Genomic DNA, 10,645 nt, shown 5'->3' on the forward strand with positions numbered 1-10,645 from the left:
ACTCTGGCATGCACTGTCAACTGTGGGACCTTATATAGACAAGTGTGTGCCTTTCCAAATCATGTCCAAKCAATTGAATTTACCACAGGTGGACTCCAATCAAGTTGTAGAAACATCTCAAGGATGATCAACAGAAACAGGATACACCTGAGCTCAATTTCGAGTCTCATAACAAAGGGTCTGAATACTTATATAAACAAGGTATCTGTTTATTTGTAATATATTTGCAACATTTTCTAAAAACCTGTTTTCACTTTGTCATTATGGGGTATTGTGTGTAGATTGATGAGGACTTTTTTTATTTAGTCAATTTTAGAATAAGCCTGCAACGTAACAAGGAGGGAAAGGTCAAGGGGTATGAATACTTTCTGAATGCACTGTATGTAATGGAAATGTGTGACATACTGAACTCGCTGCCTGCTTTTCCTACTGCCATAAACCCTGACCAGAGGAAAACTTGTCAATTATTCTACAAACCACATATGCTGGAAATGAGTCATACATCATTTCTAGTTGGGTCTTATTCTAGACATGTAGGCCTAAAGTGCTGGTGGTGCACATGGTGTTGTAGTATTTGAACTCTGGGCACCATACAGCAAAGACAACATGTCTTTCTGAGTTTCAGACAAGAGAGAAAAGGATTTCCTTAAGTAACCATGGGATTGGTTGGCCAGGAAGCCAGAGGTCTTTCATCCCTTTTGCGCTCACTCTTCAAGTCATTCCACCTCAAAAAGCACAAGTAAGAGGATTTACACCCACTATCTCAGATAGTTCCTGTAGTTAGAAATATAAGAATAGCATTCCTGAAACATTATTTTGTTTAAATAGAATTGGTCATTTAAAATGTATAGGATTGACTGACTGCATTGGTTCTTTTTATAAGAAACATTGTGTTGAAAATCCAAAAATGTTTGCATAGTCAATTTACACACAGTTCTGACACACACACTCTTACCCCACCAGACATGCCACCAGGGGTCTTTTCCACAGTCTCCAAATCCAGAACAAATTCAAGAAAGCATACAGCATTATATAGAGCCATTATTGCATGGAACTCTGTTCCATCTCATATTGCTCAAATGAACAGCAAACCTGGTTTAAAAAAACTGAAAGCCAACATCTAACTGCACAACACCTCTCCCCTATTTGACCTAGATAGTTTTTGTGTGTKTATTGATATGTAGGCTACAGTGAGTTAGGCTAGGGCGATATATACCATATACATACCGGGGTATTTCTCTCCAGCTCAGGGATCCAGCTATGCATTTGGTTTGCTAACTTCATAGATCTAAGTAGCTAGATGTCAAGATCAATAAGTATTTTTATTTTATTTTACCTTTATTTAACTAGGCAAGTCAGTTAAGAACACATTCTTATTTTCAATTATGATTTTTGTCCCTTGTTCAAAGAAATTAGCCATTGAAGTCACTTGCAATTTTTACCATAAATTGGTCTGAAAATACCAAGTTTTGCCCACAGATGCCGCTGTCCCTGCTACTGCCACCACACCCTTTTATACATTTTGCTGGTCTTGTGTTTTATTCAATGGATCACATAATTTTCTTTGCAACTTTGTGTAGAAAACCAACAGCTTTTGCTCCTGATGAAAATATATTGTGTGGTCAAGCCAGTCCTCCATGGAAGCAATTCAGTTTGTATTTCTCTTAGCAACCTAATGCGTCAACCCAAATCTCATTGAATAGTCCCRAAGAAATGGCAGCTCTGAGGGCTATCCATATGGTGAAAGTATTTTCCTACAAGCCCAAAACTTTGATGGAGAAATGGACTAGTGACAAAAAAATGTGACAACCCTTATAAAATACAATGTGTTTTTCAATAAAATGATTAGAAAACGTCTCTATACGTACTGTGGTTAGTGACATTTTCCATTAAACCAAACACCATTGCTAAACACTATATAGTGTGTGTTTGGGCCTTTTTTGGGATTAATGTAATAAAACACAAGACACCATTAAAATGAATAAAAGGGTGTGGTGGCAGTAGCAGGAAAAGTGGCATCTAGTGGGCAAAACTTGGTACTTTGACTACATTATGGTAAAGATTACAAGCGACTTCAATGGAAAATTTCTCTGAACAGAGGACAAAAACCATCACCAGATTCAAAGGGAATGTGTTAAAGGTTGAAGAAGCAATACTCCAAGCAGCAGCTCTATACTACTTGTCAGACATAGAGAGTTGATACTGTATACTGGTTATTGGGGTGATGTTGGCTTTTTACCATTTTATTGGGTTCTTCACAATTATGGTCGAAATCAGATGTTAGGTGCTATATATTTACTGAAGGTTATATGAACCCTGTGAATATAAAAATGGCCAATTTAGGTGTAATCAATTCACTTAATTTCTCAGAGATCAAATTATATTCCATATTTCAGGAATGCTAATCTTATGTTTCTAACTACAGAAACGATTTCTGCTGAAATGACCCCTTTACGATTCTGTTCCAGACCAGCACAGAACGTCTGGACGAGATACGCCTTTTTTCTCTGTCTTTGGGAGACCTGCTCAACCACTTCACAAATCAAAATAAACTTCCTCGAAAATTAAGCCAAACTGCAGACAAATATAATTTCAATAACCAGCCTACAGAAAGACATAACTTTGTCATAGCTTCAACTTCATAGAATGTCTATCTCCATAACTTTTATTCTCCCTCCAGCAGGACCGTACAATCTGGTTTATAACCACACACCACACACACACTGACCCTGTATAAGCCAACAAAGGCCAGCCGCAGCTCCAGAGGACACATAAGGCCATGAGCCATAATGATGAGTATTGTTTACTCTCTCGGTCCTCTACGCCCAGCTGGAAGCCTGGGCACTGGCTAGTGCTCAGTCTGGCACAACTCAAATATAAATATATTGATTAGAATAGACAGACATGCCTTTCTTTGACATGTCAAATACTGAATCATGTCTGATTATCTATTCATGGCATTTCTATCTGCAAAGTCCAGTATGTTGCATCCTCCTGAACACAGGGACGACACCAGTCCTGCCTGGCAAAGATAGACAATATGATTGGAAATCCAATCCACACAAGTATTGGAACATGAGGGTTTGATCATGTATTCTAACATGATMTTTCCTTCATAAAAGGCCACCCCTGCTAAGTCATTGTCAACATCCCCCCAAAAAAATATTTAACTTTTTTGTACACCAGGGGTCTGCCAAGACACCCTTTAAAAGGGACCGTGTGAGATTTTGGCATTTAGGTCCCTTTTTTCGATTTACCCAGAGTCAGATTAACTCATGGATACAATGTGTTTTTACAGTTCGAAGTTGCCAACTAGTGTTAAAGCAATTGCTAACCAGGGTTAGCGCAATGACTGGAAGTCTATGGGAATAGTTCATGTTGACTTCCAGTCATGGGAACAACTAGCATGCTAGCTGTTCCTGTAGACCAGGGGTCGGCAACCTAAGGCACGCGAGCCAGCCTTGGCACGCGAGGGTATTTGCCGTGGCAAGCCAATGCTTGGCAAGTCATCCCACCCCCCCAAAATAATACAAATATTTAAATTATATAGGCGGCACTGAAGATGAGACTAGCTTTCACATAGCTAACAGATAGCAAACCTTAAGTTATTTAAAAAAAAGTTAAGGGCACAAAATGTCATCAGCAAAGAAAAATAAGGCAAACGTCCACTCATTTATTGCCTCTGATTCCTTTTACTTTAGGGCCAGGCTGTTTGCGCTCTGTTGTAAAACTGCTATTTGTCAGACATCAAGTGCACATTGCATTTTGAAACGAGACATGCGGACCAGGCAGAAGGAATCAAGAGGGCCGTGTCCAGGTATGAAAAGCAAGGCACTGTGGGTTTTTTTCATTAAAAAATTGCGCAGTGCATTGCTAAACATGGAAAACCATTTATTGATGGGGAATATATCAAGGCTTTCCTCGGTAGTTCATAGGCTTTATTTGATGGATTGCCTAACAGACACAATCTTCTCAAAGATAAGACATGCATGTGTCTGCCAGAACTGTTGAAAGGCATGTTCCCAAAATAGCTGAAAGGGTAAAGGAGTTGCAAACTGTAGAGTTAAAAGATGCACCTGTGTTCAGCGTGGCTCTTAATGAGAGTGTGGATGTGAATGACATTACACATCTGGCAGTAGTTGCAAGATACTGTGACAGAGCAGGTACGCAAGTAGCTGCTTTGTCTAAAACCGATACATGTTAACACTAAAGGGGAAGGTGTAGCAAAAAAGCCTTCACGGATCATTTTGAGGAGGTTTCGAAATTAAGAACATATTCACTATTACAACTAACCGTGCCCCCACTATGGTGGGGAAACAGGATTCGTAAAGCTGATTGAAGATATGATTGGCCACCCCGTGGTTAAATTTCACTATCATTCACCAAGAGAAACTGTGTTCCAAGAATTCAAATTCYGATTTAGGTACTGTAATGGCTACTGTAATTAAAATTGTGAATTCCCTTGTTGCTCGCTCATATGTCACAGTGTCAGTCACTGCTGGAAGCGCTTGAACAAATCCACAAAGACTTGCCTCTCCACTGCAGTGTCAGGTGGTTAAGTGGAGGGAAGGTTCTGGAACGGTTCGTGGAGTGTTTGGATACATTTGAAGCCTTTCTGGCCAAAACTACCCAGAGCTTGAGGATGAGGATTGGCTTGTAAAACTGGATGTTTCTCACTGACATAACAGGTCACCTCAATGAGCTCAACCTGTGCCTGCAGGGTGCAGGCCAGACAGTGCTGGATCTGTTCCATGCACATAAGGCATTCCCTGCCAAGCTAGAAGTCTACTTGCGGGATATTCAAAGTGGAAAGTTCCGCTACTTCAAGCAACTCAAAGGGCTGTCAACGCGACACACTGTCAGTACATGGGGATGCTGTACAAGGGGGTGCTGAAGTCCGAGTTCTCTGTCCGATTTTCAAGCAACATCTTTTTTGATGAAGCCAGAGAACTTTGAGGAGAGCAACTTGGGTCTGTCTGTGTGTCACTGGATAGGGACCGAGGACTCTGAAATGCAGCTGTTCTAGCTCAAGGCAACCTCCCTTTGGTCATCAAAATTCACAGCGCTGCGCAATGAACATGAAGACAGAGAAATCAGGGGGCCTCCATTATCCACTGTTGGGAGAGCCTGCCAGTGAAAGATGACAGTCTGCAGAAGGTTGCATGTGTAATGCTTTCAGTATTTGGATCCATATATCTATGTGAACATATCTTTCACACATTAAGTCGATCCCCTCACGCAGCCGGCTGGCAACATACCACTCGGAAGCCTGTGTGCAGTTAAGTCTCCAAATATGGCGCAGATATGTGTCTCGGCAATGGGAAGCAGAGACAAGAATCACAACAAAAAAAACTCACAAAAAAAATCGGTAAGATGAGATTTTCAATACAAAATGATATAACCTTGTGATGTTCATGGCAGTAAATTTCAGTAAGTAGTAATKTGAACGTGTGTGTGTTGCAGAGGATTTGGAATAAGAGACTGGGGAGACAGGAGACTAAGGAGACTAAAATTCTCAGCAGCAGATATGGACTTGATCATACAGAAATAAGTCCTTTTTTATTACATTCAGTTATGTTTAGGGCTGTTGGTAGGCCTAACAGTCATCTCAGTCTTTTTACGAACTGAACCTTGTATTCTGCAATAACATTTTATATTTAAATCACATTTATTATTCAGCCCTTTTAATTCTGTAGCCCGTTTTAATGGAACGGTTCGACAAAAATGCAAGTAATGAGGTGCAATTTATACACATTAACAAAGAGTTATAACTAACATTTCCAAGTGTTGTAACAAAATTTCCATAGAAAAACAATTGAAACGTCTGATAAATGCAATTGAAAACGGCAAGGAAGTGTCACATCACAACGAAATTATGATTCTATCTTGATGAAAACGCAAAGGAATATTGTCCATAAATCAAAACACTAAACATATTAAAGCCACTAAATTCAGGCCATCAAGTCACAATAAGGACAACTTCAAAATGCAGATATCAAAATGACCATTGCATTAACACAGCTAACCACAACAGCATATTTCAGGCAAATATACATAATGCATTAAGAGGCATAACATCAAAGGAATTACTTACAATCACCAAGGATGCATGCCAAACAAATTCAACCAAACAATGGCAAAAATCCCTAAGTACAATACAAAGATCTATAAATGCGTTTTAAAAGGAGTGAAGACCACGCTGGATTCAACACCTTGGACAGAGCCTTGGTGCGGCTTTGCTCATCTGGGCTCCCGAGCAGTCTAAGACACTGCATCTCAGTGCAAGAGGCGTCACTACAGTCCCTGGTTCAAATCAAGGCTGTATCACATCCGGCCGTGATTGGGAGTCCCATAGGGCGGCGCACAATTGGCCCAGAATCGTCCGGGTTTGGCCGTCATTGTAAATAAAAATCTGTTCTGAACTGACTTGCCTAGTTAAATAAATACAAATCTGATGTAGGTAGGCCTATAGTGGAGCTCTGCGATGCTAATAGAAAGCTCCTCTGTTTAACAAGCTATGGAATTCTCCCGTTTCTGGGCAATTAGACATTCAATAGACAATTAGTTGTACTGCACATATGAAAATCATAACTGGCATGCAGATCAGTAGAAATGGTAGGATAAATTCTAAAATTGGCACTAGACACAAGAGGTTGCTGTAGACTTAGTCATCACACCAACACTAGATAGCAACGGGTTGCAAAACTTCCTACAACTTCCTTCAATCTGCACGCAGAGACATAAAAATAGTATCCATGATGAGTTCATCTGACTAAGTAGAAAAAGGGCTAAGTTGCCAAAATCTTGCACTATCCCTTCAAGATAGGAGTGACAAGTTGCAACTTATGTATAGCAAACAGCAAGCAGTGGCACAAATGAGAGCCAGCAGCACACAGCTGTCAGCCCAGCCAGTAAGGACATTTTGAGGATACTGAAACTGAGACATTTCCTGTTCTTTCTGCAGGTGGCCACTGACGTCAGAAACATGCCATTAAACTGCTTCTATTAAAATATATTTCCTAGCCTAGAAAGCCCAGCTCAAAACATTATGTAGGCTACAGTTGGATTACCATTCATTTCAATCAGTAACTATGTATTGAAAATGAATCCATACTGAATGGCATTGTTAGACACGGTGGTCATCCTCTGTTCAACATCTTTCAGTCTCTCACTGGAAGGCTAATAACACAGAAATGCTGTTGCGGCCTGTCGGGCTAGCTAGCACTCTAAACATCACTGGCTGGCTATGCCATGTTATGTTATGAAATGGGCCTTTAACTACAGCTATATCACGGATGACATGGGCCACAAAACAGTAATAGCCAAACTGACAGTCTACTCCTAAATCAGACTCCGATATCAGCTATGTCCATGATGACATTGGAGGTAACAAATAAATAAATAAATGCTACTGATCTAGTTAGCTAGCTGATTAGCTATGTATGTCTTCCATCATTATGGTAAGATCACTAGCTACAAAAACAATCACTGAATAGGTAGTATAACTATAACTTTTCAAAGACGTTGACCAGTAATTGATAAGCTTGTTGACGCACTCGTTTACAAGTTATACAAATAAATATCACAATTGACCCTACACGTCCATGATTATGCTGCTTCATCTTGCTATCTAGCTATCTAGATACATAAAATACTTCGAACAAGATCAACATGTCAACGTATCTAGCTAACGTTAGGTTGGCTCTGATCTGAGTTGATTCATAAAGGAAATAAATATCGTATTCTGAAGTCAGAATGGCATATCTTTAAACATCGCAAATCGAAAACTTTGGTAAAAACAGCTAGCTAGCTAAATTAGGAAGCTAACAGCACTCCTATACGGCTAATATGACTTATAGAAAGTCTGATATCGCAGTGCGAACTGCCCCTTGAAGGCCTGGTTTCCAATCGCAGTTTTCCGGGCCTTTGGCCTGACCAACTAGCGTTAACTAACCGTTGATGCAAGTTCATTTGGGTACGGATAGGTAGCTAGATATCTGGCTAGATTTACAGACACATTACGAATTGCTTGTTAAGAAACATTTGCATTCAGCAGAGAAGGGGCTAGTTAGCGAACTCGATAACGTGAGCTAGCTAGCTGAGCTAACTGTAGTTATGTAGCTAACGTTAGCTACTGTAGTTGTTTTGGAGTAGGCCGCGCAACCACGTCCATAGAGAAATAATTGTATGTGGTACTAGTTAACGTTAGTTCACCTAGCCAACGTTGACTAGTTAGTTTATGTCACTGTGCGACATTTCACGATTGAAACCATATTAAAACTCAGACATTACTTAGGGTTCAGGGTGGGGAACCGCCTGCCATTACCTAGATAACTTAAACGTCAACTAACTAGCAAGCAAGCGAACATTATCTGTCTGATATCGACCCGGCTTTCAACAACGTTAGCTAGTTGTTTAGCGATCAAAATAGTTAACTCCACATTGAAGACCCGTTTTCCCTGCTCTGACAGTGAGTGAGTCAGTAAACTTGGCTAACTAGCTAGCCAACGTTAGCTACCTTCTGCCAGAACCAACTAACTTAGCACGTTTACAATCCAAGTTGAATTCTTCAATGATTAAAGACGTGTATCAATGTATTTCAGGCCAATAAAATGTCAAACAAAAGAAATAGCTAGCTAATGTTACCAAGTCAGCTGCCATACCCACACTACACCAGTTGACAATGTTAAGAGCGCAAGCTAAGTTAGCTAGCAAACTAGCTGCTAACAACTTACCAGGAATTTGATAGGACTTCTCTATTCACGAACTACTCCAGCCTTGACGATTGTGTCGTTGTTTATGACATAAATGTGTCCTATATACTGCTATTTCATATTAAGCTCAACTGTCTGTTAGAATAACCTGGTTCCTTGGTTTTTTTTGGTCATATCTTGGGTGTTTTTCCTGCGTCACCAGCGCGGTAGCAGCCCCCCCGACTCTATCTAGTCAGTTCGGTCCTAGCCAGTCAGTCACAGCTTGCTGCTAGCAGAGAACCGCTTCAACATGGCGGAAGCACAGCCCTGAACAACGTCGCTGGTGAAAACAGATGCCAAACGCCTTTCGAACTCCAACCGTCAACATTAGTTAGCGAGCCAACTACTAGCTCTTCTGTGTAGCATCACTTTGCAAATGGAACCCGTGCTGAATGGTCAAAAATCCATACAATGTAGATGGTTGACTCTAACCCCGATATTGGATTCGCTTATCCAGGATTTTATTTAAACCCCGATTTCAACGCTTGTTGAACCAAAAAGGGTGTTTGTAGGCCTATATATCGCCTCCTACTGTCATGGATCTGTTGTTGAGTCTGTTGGTCAGATATTCAACAACAAAAATCAGCGGACATTGAAAACATATAAATTGGTCAGAGATAAATATTTATAGATGAATATGACCTATCATAAATTGTTTATTATTGGGCTAATAAGACACATTTCAATTGGCCCAAGGAGTAAAACGGCTCTGTTAAGGCTCTATTCAAATACCAATAGGACACATTGAAATACATCCCTTCCTTTATTCTTCCTTTATTCTTTCATGTGGGTGATTACTGATCTGACATGATTAGTGAAATCAATGCATTCTTCAATGAAGCAATCATTTTTAATTTGAACAAGGCCCCCAAAAGGTGTCCCCTTCCAGGTGCAGCGGGTCCCCTTGGCCCTTCCCAAGAGTGGGTGCCAGAAGATACCAAACCTACCTTTACGATTTTTTATACTGTGCACTGAGGTCGGAACGCAATCATGGTTACATTAAGACACCGTTAGTAATGGCAGTGTCAGCCAATCAGCTCCTTTGTTGTTCAACGCGACGTGCCATTCCATAATTGCTGCTGTGGCTACTGCTCGTTAGCGTGAGGACGAAAAGGGCAGTTTTCTGGGAAAACTAGCAGTATTTCAATCTTCTCGGTAGAGCAAGGTGGATAAAGGTAAAATTTGGAGTCCAGTGGCATATCCCACCCCTGCATTGAGGTACATTTTCTTACCCATATCTCGTTCCAGCTCCACAGTGTCTTAATGTAACCATGATTGCATTCCAACCTCAGTGCAGTTCAGTATAAACAGTCATAAAGGTAGGTTGTTATCTTATGGCAACCACTCTTGGGAAGGGCCAAGTGGTCCCGCTGCCCCTGGAATCATCTGGCAACAAGAGGGCTAGCCCTTCCAACACGTATCTGTAGAATGTGAGGAGGATGCTGGTACATCAGCTCATAGACAGATGAGGAGGGGTCAGGTTACTAAACTTTGTCTCTCACTCTGTGTGTGTGTCTGTGTGAAAAAGGCAAATGTTTAGATAGTGTTCACCTCATTTGCTTGATGTATTGAGCCCCTCTAAATTGCTGAAGATCCCTAGGTTACAGTTCATATAATGAAATCAGTCAATTGAAATGAATAAATTAGGCCCTAATCTATGAATTTCACATTAATGGGAAAACAGATATGCATCTGTTGGTCATAGATACAGTACCTAGGGCGTAGATCTTAAAACCAGTCAGTGTCTGGTGTGACTACCATTTGCCTCATGCAGCGTGACACATCTCCTTCACATAGAATTGATCAGGCTGTTGATTGTGTCCTGTGGAATGTTGTCCCACTCCTCTTCAAGAAGGTTGCTGGATATTGGAGGGAACTTGAACACTCTGTCG

The 10,645-nt window shown here is 40.7% G+C and overlaps 1 protein-coding gene across 1 annotated transcript in view; it reads right to left on the reverse strand.

The window, feature by feature from the left end:
* usp9 (ubiquitin specific peptidase 9) overlaps nt 1-9,226 on the reverse strand; it is a 90,362-nt gene extending 81,136 nt beyond the window's left edge. Inside the window, 1 exon segment of the mRNA XM_070437729.1 lies at nt 8,736-9,226. The gene's annotated coding sequence lies outside the window, so the exon portion shown is untranslated.
* Between the last annotated feature and the right edge of the window lie 1,419 nt (nt 9,227-10,645).

The sequence above is a fragment of the Salvelinus sp. IW2-2015 genome, linkage group LG36 (assembly GCF_002910315.2).
Source record: "Salvelinus sp. IW2-2015 linkage group LG36, ASM291031v2, whole genome shotgun sequence".
NCBI lineage: Eukaryota > Metazoa > Chordata > Actinopteri > Salmoniformes > Salmonidae > Salvelinus > Salvelinus sp. IW2-2015.